The following is a 13984-nucleotide window of genomic DNA, read 5'->3' on the forward strand; positions in this document are numbered from 1 at the left end:
TGAATAAAAATATTTAAACTAATTAGAATTTCAAGTAATACTACTTTTCTGCTATAAGCATAGATAACCATATCTTGAATTAACAGAGTGATTTTTATATAGGGTATTTCATATTGACAACCCTAAACAGATATAACAAAACTTCTATAAGAAATCATCTTTATACATCTTCTTCATTATGACACTGATTTTTTAAACTATCAATTTAATGTTTAAATGTCTTCTAGAAGAATTAAGAATTTAGTCTTCTAGAAATTGTATTGTCTTTCGAATCAGTAAAGTAAACAAAGACAAATTCCAACTCACTTAGAGGAGCTTTTATCCACATTTTCAGCAACTGACCGTTAACTACAGCTAGTGTAAAGTGTTTACTTACCTTCTTCATACCTAGTGGCACATAAAGCAATCATAACTGGTGCAAGTAGAAGACAATATTATCACTGGGGCAATAAATAACAATTACGGTACAAGAGTCTGATAAAAATAATATAAACACTAATTTTAGTGCTTATTATTATCGCAAAGTTTAACTACTAATTTGAATATATTATTTGGCTAAACTTTTATCAAGAGGTGAAAATTCTAGAAATGATCTGTTATCTTAATGACCAATTTTGCACACAACAGTGAAAGGTAACTAGATGTTTCCCTGTCTTTTTAGAATCATTGTCAAAAAAAATTTACGTAGACTTTGGAGACTGCAAAGTGGTATTAAAATGGGAAAAAAGCAAAAAACCAATCAAAATCTGCCTAATAACTAATAAGAAAAGTAGAGTAAAAAACATAAAAATAAATTTGATTGCTAAATAAAACTTAGAGATGTTTCTAAAAGACACCATTTATTTCCATTTCCCTCTGACAATCAAACAGTAAGACAAATACAAGATTACAATTTAAGTTTAAACTAAAAAACTTTGCATTAACAAAATAAATAAAAAACTTATAAAATAAAAAATTATCATTTAAAACTATTTGTTTCACAAAAAGACATTAATTGAAAAATTACTTTTAATAAGATCAACAGGAAAAACATCAATTTTTTCAATTCTTTTCTCTAACTCATATTCAGCAGATGCAGATATCGGATCAACGTCTTCATTCCGTCTATCATAGTCTTCCGTAGAATGAGTGCTATAAACCTAGAAATAACAATACCTTTAAAATTAAAACTGATATGGGAATATACAATGTTAAGGGCAATAGTTTATGACATCAAGAAAAGTCTATTAGGAGTTTAAAATGTATAATATGTAATTTTTCTGTAGACAATTGCTACATTCATTACACATAATCTAAAACCTAACTGAATATTTTACAACATTTATATCATTTAATAATCAACACTTGGAGATGGATACTATTCAAAAAAGGAAAGTCAGCTAATTGGCCAAGTCCATAAGTTAACTGGTCAATCCATAATTAATTAACCCTTTTTGTACTGACAGGACTTTTAAGTCCCACTAATAATGTTCTCTTACAACAATGCAACAGAACAAAATATTGCATTAAAACTCGTCTGTACCTGTAATATGACTTTTCATTTAACATTATTAGTTGCAAACACATGATTATTAGAAGTTGAACATCAACATGGTACTATTTAGTTTTTGATATCGTGTTTGAGGATGCCATTTTATAACTTCTCAGTTCTCTATCTTGATCAATTCCATAAATCTTTCATACTTTTTTATTGATTCATTAAAATTTAAAACTAGTTATAAAACAAAGTGTTAAATGTTTCGCTTTAATTAAAATTTTATATTCATTATATTTATTATTTAGCATGTTAATCTTATATTTTTTTTAAAAATATTCGTCAAAAGTGCAAAATAATAATTTATTTTCAGCTAGACAAACCAAATTCTATATTGCTTTCCAAACTGAATCCCTAATCTAACAAATGAGCAATTTAATTCAGACAATAATGTGAAAATGAGCATGTTCTGACAGAATTAAAACTTAATTCTAACCAATTTTATTTTAGAAAGTTAAAAATGATGTATATATTGGATAGAAAACATCAGAAACCTTAAGTTAGTTTGAAAGAAAGTTGAAAAAATCCATTCTATATTAAATTAAAGGCGTGATATGCAATTATACTAAAGTATTTCAACTAATAACAGATACCATTACCAGCTTCAAGTTAGTTGTATAATATGCAGAACAATACAGTGCACTTTTGGAGCCTTGTCTAATATTTCAAATTTTAAAAGGAAATTCTAGTTATGCTTTGTTATATGGTTTATTACAACATTTCTTCCATTTCGCATGTTTCATTTAAACAGTAATTAGCAAACTTTACATCTAAGCTATTTAAATGAACTCAGAATACTTAAAAAGCATTAGAAAAATGATTAGACAATTTTTACACCGAAAGTTTTAAATAAAACTCATAAGTTAGAAATTAATCGTAAGTTATCTTTTGCCATATAATTTTTTTCCATAAAAAATTTATAGTTTCTTTTTAAAATTTATTTTATCAATATTATTCTTGCTATATTAAAACCAATTAATCTGTGACTCAAACAAAGATGAATTTTTAAATAAGAAAATTTTATGAATATATATATTCACTACACATAGCAATAACTATAGTAAAAATGGGTAGGTACCAGGGCTTGAAAATTACATAGCATGGCATATCTCAGGCATTCTGATTGGGCATATATCCTTTTTTTACAAGCCGGGCATGTAAATATTGTATCAATAATTTGCTAAGACAGTGATTATGGGTCCCTAAAAGTTTGATTATAAATAAAAATTTATGTGAGAGCAAAAATTGGAATGATATCATTATAAGAACTCTCAACTTAACATCTACTTTAAATCTTTAAGCAATTTTGCACTACGCCCTCTTTTTTAATATGAACAAAAGTTTCCAAAGAAGTTCGAAAATTCCTCACATAACAGATAAAAGTAACCAATTAACAGAAGAAAAAAGAAAATTACTTTAATTGGATTCGTGCTAAATGATATTTTTGTAGTTCAACGAATTGGGTGTTCAGGATCAGGTACGTCATTCACAGGTTCTAGTTGGCAATTATCTTCGATCTCTGGAGGAGATAAACCAGGACATTCGAAATAGTAGTGGCCATCTTCAAGAAAATGATATTCTGTACCATCATGTATGAGCGTAGAATCAAATTCGCCTTGAGTGAATGTGGTATTCAATACCTCCTTCTTGCAATTATCATTTAATGTTTCTTAAGCCACATCTTAATGACTTTCATCAGATCTAGATAAAAGTAATACTACTTCTCTTGCCTCCTCATCACTTAACAATGCTGGGTGTTCCCTAGATAAAAAAAAAAGACAGTTAAAGATATCTTAAAGAAAACAAAAATGAAAATTTATCAAGATGGGATAAAAAGTGCAAAGACTAGATTAACATATACACTATTAAAAGTAAGTTAAAATTAGATATACAAAAAAGCTGTTAATTGACTTTTTTACGTAAAAACAGTGTTTTACTTGCTACTTAATAACTCAGCAGCTCCATCTTTACTCAGTAACAACAAAAAAAAAATTTACATACTTAACTACAAAAACTAGATTAAAACATACAGCTTAAAATTAAGCTAAAATTAGATATAATAAACAGTTAATTGACTTTTTTAGAAAAAGACAAGGCTTTACCTGCTACTTAATAACTTAGCAGCTTCATTTTCAGTCATTAGCTCTATATATCCAAGATTGCTATTTTTTGTTGAGCTGGTATCCAAAGGCTATAAAAAATTTATTGAATTTCATTATTAGAGAAGAAATGCAATTTGTAAGTAATGGCTGTTTATACTCTTAAGTTTTTAGAACCTCAGGTATTTAACCCGGAAAAAAAAATTCCAATAAATATAAGGTTTTAAATATTACAATGAAGTACCACCTTTTAAAAATGGTATTCTTTACAAACAATCAAAAACTCTTAATAAGTTTAGATATTATAAAATAAAAATATTATTTCAACTTCAAAAAAGATATTTAAACTTTCTGAAAGGGATAAAAAGGAAAGTTTAAGCTTTAAAATGAATTGATTTTATAAACAAGTAATACAAAAAAAATAAGTAAATAACTTCATCTCTTGCAAAGCTGACAAACAATTAAAAGAAAATTGCTACAAATTACATACCTGGTTTATTTAATTTTGATTTAAAAAAGTTGAATTTAAAATAACAACTAATAAAGAGAACACTTACTTGTCAAATTCATTTTCACACCAGTCAGGCTCTCTAAGTTTTTGTTCATGCTACGGATAAAAAACCACATCTAAATCCCTGCCAAGAAAAAAAAAAGAGAATAAAAAAATTCATTACTTTGAAGAAATAATTTAGCTCAAAAGACAAATATTTCCAAATGCTGTGAAAAAACTAAAATATCTTATAATACAAAATTAAAAAAATGTTTTTTTAAAAATTAAATTCAATAACTTTTTAAGGACTACAAGTTGCACTACCCTGGTACAAAGTTTTCTTTTTATAGAATTGATGGTAATGTAAAAAATTATTAAAGATTATAAATTTTTAAAAAAGAAATATTAAGTTCATAACATCTATCATGCCTTCTGCAATATAAAAGTTGATGCATTTGTATACAGTATGTAAAACAATAACTAACAGTCATTAGAAGCATTTTTTGTCCTGAAAGCACAAAATGATTGCCACTTGTTAAGGCAGTGAGGCTAACTTGGCCCCTGGCCTGCAGGCTGGTAGAGCCTCATAGACATGTAGTCAAGTGCAATCTTTTAGTCAATGGTCCTTTAAATCAGTAACTAAATACTCTTATTTTTTCTTCTTCTAAAGAACTTAGACTAATATTGGTAGCTTTATACAAAAAGCTACAGTTTAGTGTGTAAAATTTAAGAATGAGCACCTCAATATCCTTTGGCCTAATTATTTTATCTTCATGTGCTAAGATGCTAAATTAGTAGAATTATTTAGATAACATCTTAGTGTAGGGGTGCACAACCTGCGGCCCTTCGACTACTGAAGTGCGGCCCGTGAAAGCTTCGAAACACAATAAAAAAAAATTTTAAAAAATGGCAATTTTTAATCGCACTTTTAAGTCATCACGTTTTGACACAATCAATTTTAACAGATTCTTCAGTAAATGTACGTTTAACGCGCTTACTTTAAGCCGATTTTATTTAAAATATGAATGATTTTCTTAAAACAGTTATTTCCGCTTTTCTACGCGATTTCAAAAATCCCGACTTTTTATTACGACGCAAGTTTCAGATCACCCATTTAATTAATCACTTTTTGGTGCACTTTATTTGTGACGATTTCATCTTAAATCTAAGTGATTTTTAATCTTTTTTTTCGCAATTCTTTCTGTTTTTCAACAATTTTTATTGGCAGTTATTGCTATGAGTTCCCACGTATTATAAAAAATTCCAATTATTCTATTACGACATGCAAATTTTAAATTGTGCATTTGACACGCTTTATTCATGTTGAGATCAGCATAAATATAAGTAATTTTTTGCTCCCAATTATTTCTATTTAGTATGATGTTATTACGACACGTGATTGTTAAGCGCGTAAATAAATAATCACTTTTTGATACGGTATTTCGATACAGTTTTATCGTAAATCCTAGTTATTTTTTCTTCGTTTTTTTCCGCAACGAATATGATTTGGTCGAATGTGGTAATGAATTGTGATTTGGTCAAAAACCAAATATTCGGCAAAAAGAAAGAAGAAAAAAAATCAACTGAACACCGTACACTTGGGGCCAAATAGCAAAATCTTTTAGCAGCATAGCAACACTAAAACTAAAATTTCAATGCTCAGAATAATATTTCCTGGAAAAACGTATTCATAAATTAACTCGAAAAAATAAGGCCAATCAAGAACGATTTTGAAAATGTCGAAAAGCGAAACAGAGAACATAAAAATCAATCTTAATTTTTGAAAGAAAATTTTGAAGCTGAACATCTCAGTTTTCCAATTACCAGAAAAAGCCAAGAAAAATGAAATAAGTCAACAGAAATGCTATTAGAAATTACTGCGTAATAATAAAAACGTCTAAATAAAGTTTTTTTTTATTTAAAGAAAATAAAAACGTTCTTAATTTTTTAAATGAAAATCTTATGCTGAAAATCTCAATTTCAATTTGTCTCATTGCCATAATTTTAGAAGAAAAAAATTGCTATAAAATAAATTTTATTAGTAACTTTATTTTTAAAGAAAAATGCTGAATCATAATAAAAATAACTAAAAAAAGAAAAAACAAATTTTCCTTAGTTCCTGAAACAAAACTTTAATACTGAAAAATCACACTTTTCTATATTACTGGTTATTTATATTACAGTACCGGGAAAGAGTGATAATAAATCAATAGTATGAGACGTTCTGTTAAAATGCTGGGTTATAATAAAAACAGCAAAAAAATGGGAAAAAATCCTTCTCAATTCTCAAAGTATCGAAAAAATGACAAAATTGACTTGTCTGATTATAATTTAAAAAACAAAGTAATATCTATAAAAATTCAAAAATAAAAAAAACTTAAAACTTTACTTTACATTTCTAAAAAGTATTCTGCCGAATATTTGACTGATCATTCAACCAACAGAATTTTTTACAGAAGGGCCAAATACTCGTTACATTCCTCCCTAATTTAAATGTAATGTTATTGCAACTTGAGAAATTCATAAAATGACGGAAAACGTGAATTTTTAAACTGCTCACTGTTTGTAGTTAAGATTTCAATTTTTTGTTGCTTAGCTTATCTTTTTCGATTAAAAAAAAGGGAAAATGCTTACGATAAAAAAATCTAATTAATAAAATGAAATAATAAAGTACATTACAAAATAAGCATTGAAATTTATTTCGAACTATCACAGTTTTGTGTTTATTTTAGGCTTTTGTTTAAAACCTATAAATTTTCCTCAATTAAAATATTTAATTTGAATTTATATTACTTAATTATGACTAAATTTTTTCCTACTTTCATTCTGTGGGCATTGCAATTTTTTTATTAGAATTTAATTCTAAAATGAATTTTCGTATTGCATGATATGTTAAAAAAAACATTTATTTTCTTCAATATTTATTTATTTTGATAAATCTATTGTTCATATGATAAAAACAGCAATTTTTTTTTGTAAAAAAAGGTATAAGTTTTTATTATTTTTGAATTAATTCTAATAATGGAACACCTTTAATCTTTTACCAATATATTACTAAGTTCATTGATAAAAAAATATAAAGCTAATGTTTAAATAAACATCACTACATTTGTCATTAACATGTCTAAATACATGTGCGGCCTTTCCTTAGCCAACCTGCTGTGCAAGTGGCTCATCACACAAAAAGGTTGTGCACTCCTATCTCAGTGCATGAAAGATTATAAAGGTGCTCGCTTTCTTATTTTGCATATTGTGTATAACACACTATTGAAAAACAAATTAATAAATATTTAATCTATAAATTTATGAAGGATCCACAATAGGAACTTACTTGTAATTTTTACTTTTTTTTAAAGAACTTAGACTAATGTTTGCAGCCTCATTCCTAAAAAAACAATATTAAGAAAGCAAACACTTCAATATTTTTTGACTTTATGATTGGCTCTTCATTTACTAAGATGCTATCTTAATTCGATAGCCTCTTAGAGATTATCTTAATGACTTGATTATGATTGCTACTTAGAGCATGAAAATCCAGCTGTTAGATCAAATGTTATTAAGGTACTTGCTTCTTAATATTGCACACCGTACACAGCACACTGCTTTAACAAACATTTAATCTATAAATTTATGAGGGATTCACAATAAGTACTTACTTGTAAAGAGGTAACAGAGACTGGTAATCGGAAGGTGAAGTGGTCTCAGGAAAATAACTGCGTATTCCCAGGCGGTGGGACAATGTTTCTGCTCCCATATAAGTGAAAAGCGTTGCTACCGCTTCCCAATTAGAGTGAAAAGCAAACTGTATGGTCGCTTCCAGGCCACATTGAGATCGGGATCGTTTGAAAAACTTGGGATCAAAATGCTGTTGTGCTGCAACAGCACCACCTAGAATTATCCAGAGAACATAAAATTAGAATAACTTAAACAAATTTAAAAGCTTGACGATGTTCACATACATTAATTAAAATAATAAACCACAGCAGTATCTTGCAAATTTTAGCTAAAAATTTGAAGCACCCTTAATTGATATTTTATTGTATTCTGATTGAGTCCTGGGTGGTATTCCTCGGTCAGGTAAATCCTAGGTTTATGGTATTCTTATTGAACTATCTAGTCTAATATATTTACATACCTAGACATATATTTTCTACTTAAATGAAAAAAAAATTCAAAATTGAAATTTTATTAAAAAATTAATTTTTTTTTGAAATCTATAATATGCAGGGCAATATAATATTTAATTCTTGAGGCCCATGCTCATAAGATATTCAGGAGTTGTTGGATGGTATCAGGGCTAAAGAGAATACAAGGGCTAGTTCACTCCGCTCTTAGAGCTGAAGCTACGATTTCCCTCCTCATGACGTCACTGTGTCTACAGATCTCGGAGATCGCAAGCAAAGATATGATAACTTTGCATCTTTCTCTTGTAAAAATAAGTTAGACTTTTTCTGGTTATTAGCCTTCAAACTTTACGTAATTAACACATTATTTCCGTTCATAAACATAATTCAAAAAAAACTTTCTTGGTTATTATATTAAAAAAATACCATTTTAAACTTATAAAAATGTTTTGCTAGTTGGTGAAAATGACACGAGAAATACTTTATTTTAAAAAGTTCAGTTTTAACTTTAACTATTAAGAAAAATGAAGGCATAAATCGACACTTTTTTTATCTACATATTCTTTTATAAAGATAAGTTAAGTTAAATTTAGAATCCCTGATTTTAAAATATGTCGTTAATAGCAATTTGTTCATACTTAATCATTAGGAAACATCAACCTTAAACGCTAATTACTGAAACAAAATAATAATTTAGGTTCATAATGACATCAGAAATTTTACAATTGTTTATAGACATTTAAATTTACGATGATATAATACATAGATATTTAAATTGAAGAGAATATAATTTTTAAAAAAAATCATAAATAATTAGAATAACTACATTAAAAAATATGTTATGAAATTAGGAGAATTTCAACTATATACTATACATTTTATTTATACTTTTGACTTACATTTTAATTTTCTTTGACTTTATCTATTTTTTAATTCTTTTCACCTGCCTTTCTTTATGAAGTAGCGAGGCGGTTTCTATTTAGATAATGAATTTTTATAAAAGTTCTTTACGACAGAATAAACGTATTGCGGTTTTATATTAACTGTGTCATTTCGGAATCCATTCTTTACATAGTTGTTCATTTACTTTAGGGAACACGCGAAAAATTATACTTTTTCCTTTTGTTTTTATATCAGAATTTTTGCAAGTTGCAATCGCGCAAACTGGCATTTAGATAATAGTTTTAAATTCTTATAAATTCACTGCAAAAACTGAGGAAAGTCATTATAGAAAATAACAAATGTCTTAGAATATCTCGCAAAAAGAAATGATCCAATATTAGTTAGAGCTAGTAAGGCCAAACGCTCCGTTCTTGAAGTAAAAGTGCGAGCTTTGCGCCAAAGTGACGTCACTAGAGTGACGTCAGAGGATCGGCGCGGCAAGAGATACTTCAAAGGAGTGAACCAGCCCTTCTATTCTCTTTAGCCCTGGGATGGTATAGGGCAAAATTAGGAAACTTTGGCAACAGCCAGTTGTAGCATTTTTTTTTTAACAGTAGAAACTTTTTCAGAAGTAGAAAATTTTAAATGGTTAAAAATTGTCAAAAAATAATAATATGAGGCATTTCTTTTGAAGCATCTCTCAAAATAGGGTAAATGCTGCAATTGTAAAATGAAGAAAAATTTTATAAAACAACTGTGAAAAAAAAAATAATTTCCTAAGTGTTATGACATATTCATATTAATTCCATATTTATTTAGCAAGAAAACCAATAATAAAGTGCACATGTTTCATATTTTTAATAAAAGATGGCGACTGGAAAACAAGTTTTTAATCACTATTTGTAATAGTTAGCCACCCTGTGGCGATCCTTAATTTTGACGTAAGTCCTAACTCATAATCAAAGATAAAATATTATTGGCTTAATAGTTGTTAAATTTTGATTAATGAAAAAATTTGAATGAGACATCGATTGAGAACATAGTGAATATTTTATCTTGCATTATAACAGCGTTGAACAGCGGACCCAATTTTGGGTTTACAATTACCAATGTTCCGTAGCCCTGTAATTTTGATCACAATCCAGAAGACAAGGGAACTCCGATATCAAGTATTGGGAGAAATTTGCCCGGAGAACTTTTTTTGATAGAATTAACCTGAATTTGCATTACAAGAGGAGAAAAACCACAAAATCTCCCACGGTTAGCCTGACAGCAAAGGGACTATAACTTATGATCCATCTATCACTGAGGATATTTTACATAAGCACTGTGGTCGGCGTGAGCAGGGTGCTGAATTTGCATTGACCAGCCATTACTGGGATTCAAACCCGGTTCACCTCATTGGGAAACGAGCTCTCTATCCCCTGAGCCACTGTGGCTATCTTGAGGGGCAATATTCTAAACAATAAGTGCTGAAAATATTTTAAATTGCAATATCAAACACTAAAAGGTTACAAACCAAGATTAAACATTTCTCTATGACATACAATGATGCCATCTTTGTATCATCATTATATCATAAGATATTCAAGGTGAGTAGTTTTTGTGCTCCGTACTTGAGCTTTATTTTATTTCAGAGAGCTAATTTTGCCTTTTCTTAAACTTTAAGTTGCCAACATTCTTTCAAGAAATGAATTGTTTATTTATCTAAGTAAAGCAGGAAACAATATGTATGGCTTTGATTGGAATATTGAAGCTTAGAGGCTCAAAATGAAAATGACCAGTAAAACAAAGGATAATAGAGGAATATTTAATACAAAATTTGCTTAAACATTTTTAGTCACTTACATTTTTGCAGTAATTAAAAAAATTTAACTTGATTCTCGAAAGGAATAAATATACATAACTCAGCTACTGTAAATATAGCTAAATCCTATGAGGGATTGGCAAGTGAAGAGTACAAATTCTTTTTATTTACTTCTTACGCTATTTTCATAGCAGTCGTATAACTAACAACAACACTTAATTAACAATTGCATCCAAAAGTATATTTCAATATTAAATTTTGACAAAATGTAATGTCTTTCAGTAGAAAAGGGCTAAATTTTATTGATCAGAGCAATCAAACAATTCAAATTTGAAAGTCAGACTAGAAAAGTTATATCATTCAACTTTGTAGTGCTAATTAAAAGATTTTTTCAAGAATTTTAAATCCTTAGTTTATTTATTTTAAAATATTGACATTGATTATTCTTGAATTAGGCTCTAGACATAACATGTATCAGTATAAATATTAGTTTAAAAATGCAGAAATAATATGTTTTGAGTAATGTAAACATGTGTTTAATTGCCTTTAAACTACAAGGAAAAAGAGAGAAAAAATGCTAAATGAAAACAATAAAATTTTATTTTAATCAACCATTAAATGAAATTTTAAAATTTATGAAACTCTTTACTTCTTTAGAAATACATAAATTAAGAGACAAAACATTATGAGAAAAAATTTAGGAATAAATGTAGAAATAAAAGAAAACTAATGCTACCTCATATGTAGTTAGCCTGTCAACATAATTTAGAAGCTTCTCCTCCAGATTAAGTCTGAAAATTAATAATAGATATTTTGCTACACACTGATTATGTGTGGACCCTGTTGTAAAAAGTCATAATAGTTTAGAGATAAAGCAGATTTTCCTAAAATATATATTTATTATAACATATTTCTGCAAGGAAAACTTAATTGCTTAGAAATTGCAGAACATTACTTGAGCAAAATGGATTAATCACTTTTAACCTATGAGGTCTTCATCTAATCAATTTATGTTATTTTATAGTAATTTTGAAAAATGTGAGCAAACAATGTTTTACTATGATTACTTCTACACCTTTTGAAAAATATAGCTTAGATAATTTTTATATTGTTTTAGTTAAAATGGTTACAAAATAGTAAGGATTTAAAAATTTTTTTATTTATTTAAAATTGGGCATAATAAATTTTAATGGTTTGCTTTTAAGTAAAGCAGAATATTATAAAACATTAATTACAATACAATTGTTTAAAATTTTAATGAATACTATTTTTAACTAAAACATGCAAATTTCCTCATAATGAAAATTTTAGTAGATATTAACTAATGTTACACAAAAAAGAAAACTTCAACAATCTTGTGAATTAAAAACAAATTCCTTGACTATGCCAATACAATAGTATATATTTATACAACCTATTTTTCGCACTAATTTTACTATAAACATAATTTACATTAAGCTATAATCTAAATATCAATCTTACTATCAATTCTAGCATGCATCATTTTAATCAATCCAAATATGAATTATCATATATCAATTGCTATAAAAAAGGTATGAAGAGTTAACAGCTATAATTACTTTGTAAAAATAACCTCTTTCAATAACTCAGCTCTCTTTTTCTGCTGTTTTATCCTTCTCGTCTCATAAATCTCACCAGCATCATAATTGATGTCGTAAGCAAAATTGACCATGTATTCATTATTAAACTCATCATAAAATGATAAGATAAACCTAGAAATATTTAAATGTACTTAATATATTCAACAAAGCAAACAGCAAAGGAAATTTTTTCAACTAATTCATAACAATAAGCTATATATACAATAGATATAAACTAATGTGACATGTGTCCTTCTCAATAAGTGATTTATTAAGGGGAGTTTGCCTAACTGCTTGAATCAAGTGTTCTCTTGTCTTCTGAGTTTTCTTCAAAATTAAAAGTCTATTAGATCCGCTATAGATTTGTTATTTAATGTCAATTAGAAAATATAAAATAAATGCTTTTCCTAAAAATTGTCTAAAAAATTTTAATGCATGACTTGCCCAAGTTATGCAAAAGTTCCGAACATGGCAATATTTTTTTATACTTATATGCCGACCAGGAATGAAAAAATTTATTCAGGAATTGCGCAAACTTTAATACCGAATTATTACCCCTTCCAATTTGACAAAAAATTGCAAAGATGCTGAATAAACTGTACCAAAGAGAAGGAGAGAAATCTATTGCATACAATAAAACCTAAAAGTTACTTAACAACTTAATTATATAAATGAGAAATTATAAAGTTTCTCTTTTTATTCTGCTAGTCGTGCTTATTTTTATAACAACAGTCAATCACTGTGCATAAAAAAAATAATAAATATACAAGTTAAAATTGAAATGTGAAAGGAAGCATACGCATCTTAAGACAAGTAAAAATTTCTTTTGGGTATGTATTTTGTACACTAACAAACTTAGAAAGGTAAGTAAATATTTTGAGATTTTACAAACCCCAGAGAAAATTGATATACCCTGTGATTTATAGAAGGGTAAGTAAATATTTTGAGGTTTTACAAACCCCAAAGAAAAGTGACATACTATGCGATTTATACACAGGAAGGGAAATATTTTGAGATGTTACAAACCCCATAGAGAAGTGACATACTCTGTGATTTATAGAAGGGTAAGTAAATATTTTGAGGTTTTACAAACCCCAAAGAAAAGTGACATACTATGCGATTTATACACAGGAAGGGAAAATTTTTGAGATGTTACAAACCCCATAGAGAAGTGACATACTCTGTGATTTATAGAAGGGTAAGTAAATATTTTGAGGTTTTACAAACCCCATAGAAAAGTGACATACTATATAGTAATTTATGGGAAGGTAAGTAAATATTTTGAGGATTTTACAAACCCCAGATAAAAGTGACATATTATGTAATTCATAGAAAGGTAATAAATATTTTGAGATTTTGCAATCCCTAAAGAAAAGTCACATACTATGTGATTTAAAGTACAATTAATACCTTCCTTGATCCTCGCCTCTACCAACGGCAACGAGTG

At 27.8% G+C, this 13984-nt stretch overlaps 1 protein-coding gene across 1 annotated transcript in view; it reads right to left on the reverse strand.

The window, feature by feature from the left end:
• LOC147806860 (uncharacterized) overlaps positions 1 to 13984 on the reverse strand; it is a 94014-nt gene that overhangs the window by 23824 nt on the left and 56206 nt on the right. The window contains exons 9-13 of the mRNA XM_087167354.1: positions 7780 to 8011; positions 4191 to 4268; positions 3637 to 3725; positions 2950 to 3295; positions 1007 to 1139 (exon numbers count right to left, since the gene is read on the reverse strand). The gene's annotated coding sequence lies outside the window, so the exon portion shown is untranslated. The remainder of the gene's footprint in view (positions 1 to 1006; positions 1140 to 2949; positions 3296 to 3636; positions 3726 to 4190; positions 4269 to 7779; positions 8012 to 13984) is intronic.

Source organism: Parasteatoda tepidariorum, chromosome 7, assembly GCF_982258835.1.
Source record: "Parasteatoda tepidariorum strain Cologne lab strain chromosome 7, Ptep-v5.0, whole genome shotgun sequence".
Taxonomy (NCBI): Eukaryota; Metazoa; Arthropoda; class Arachnida; order Araneae; family Theridiidae; genus Parasteatoda; species Parasteatoda tepidariorum.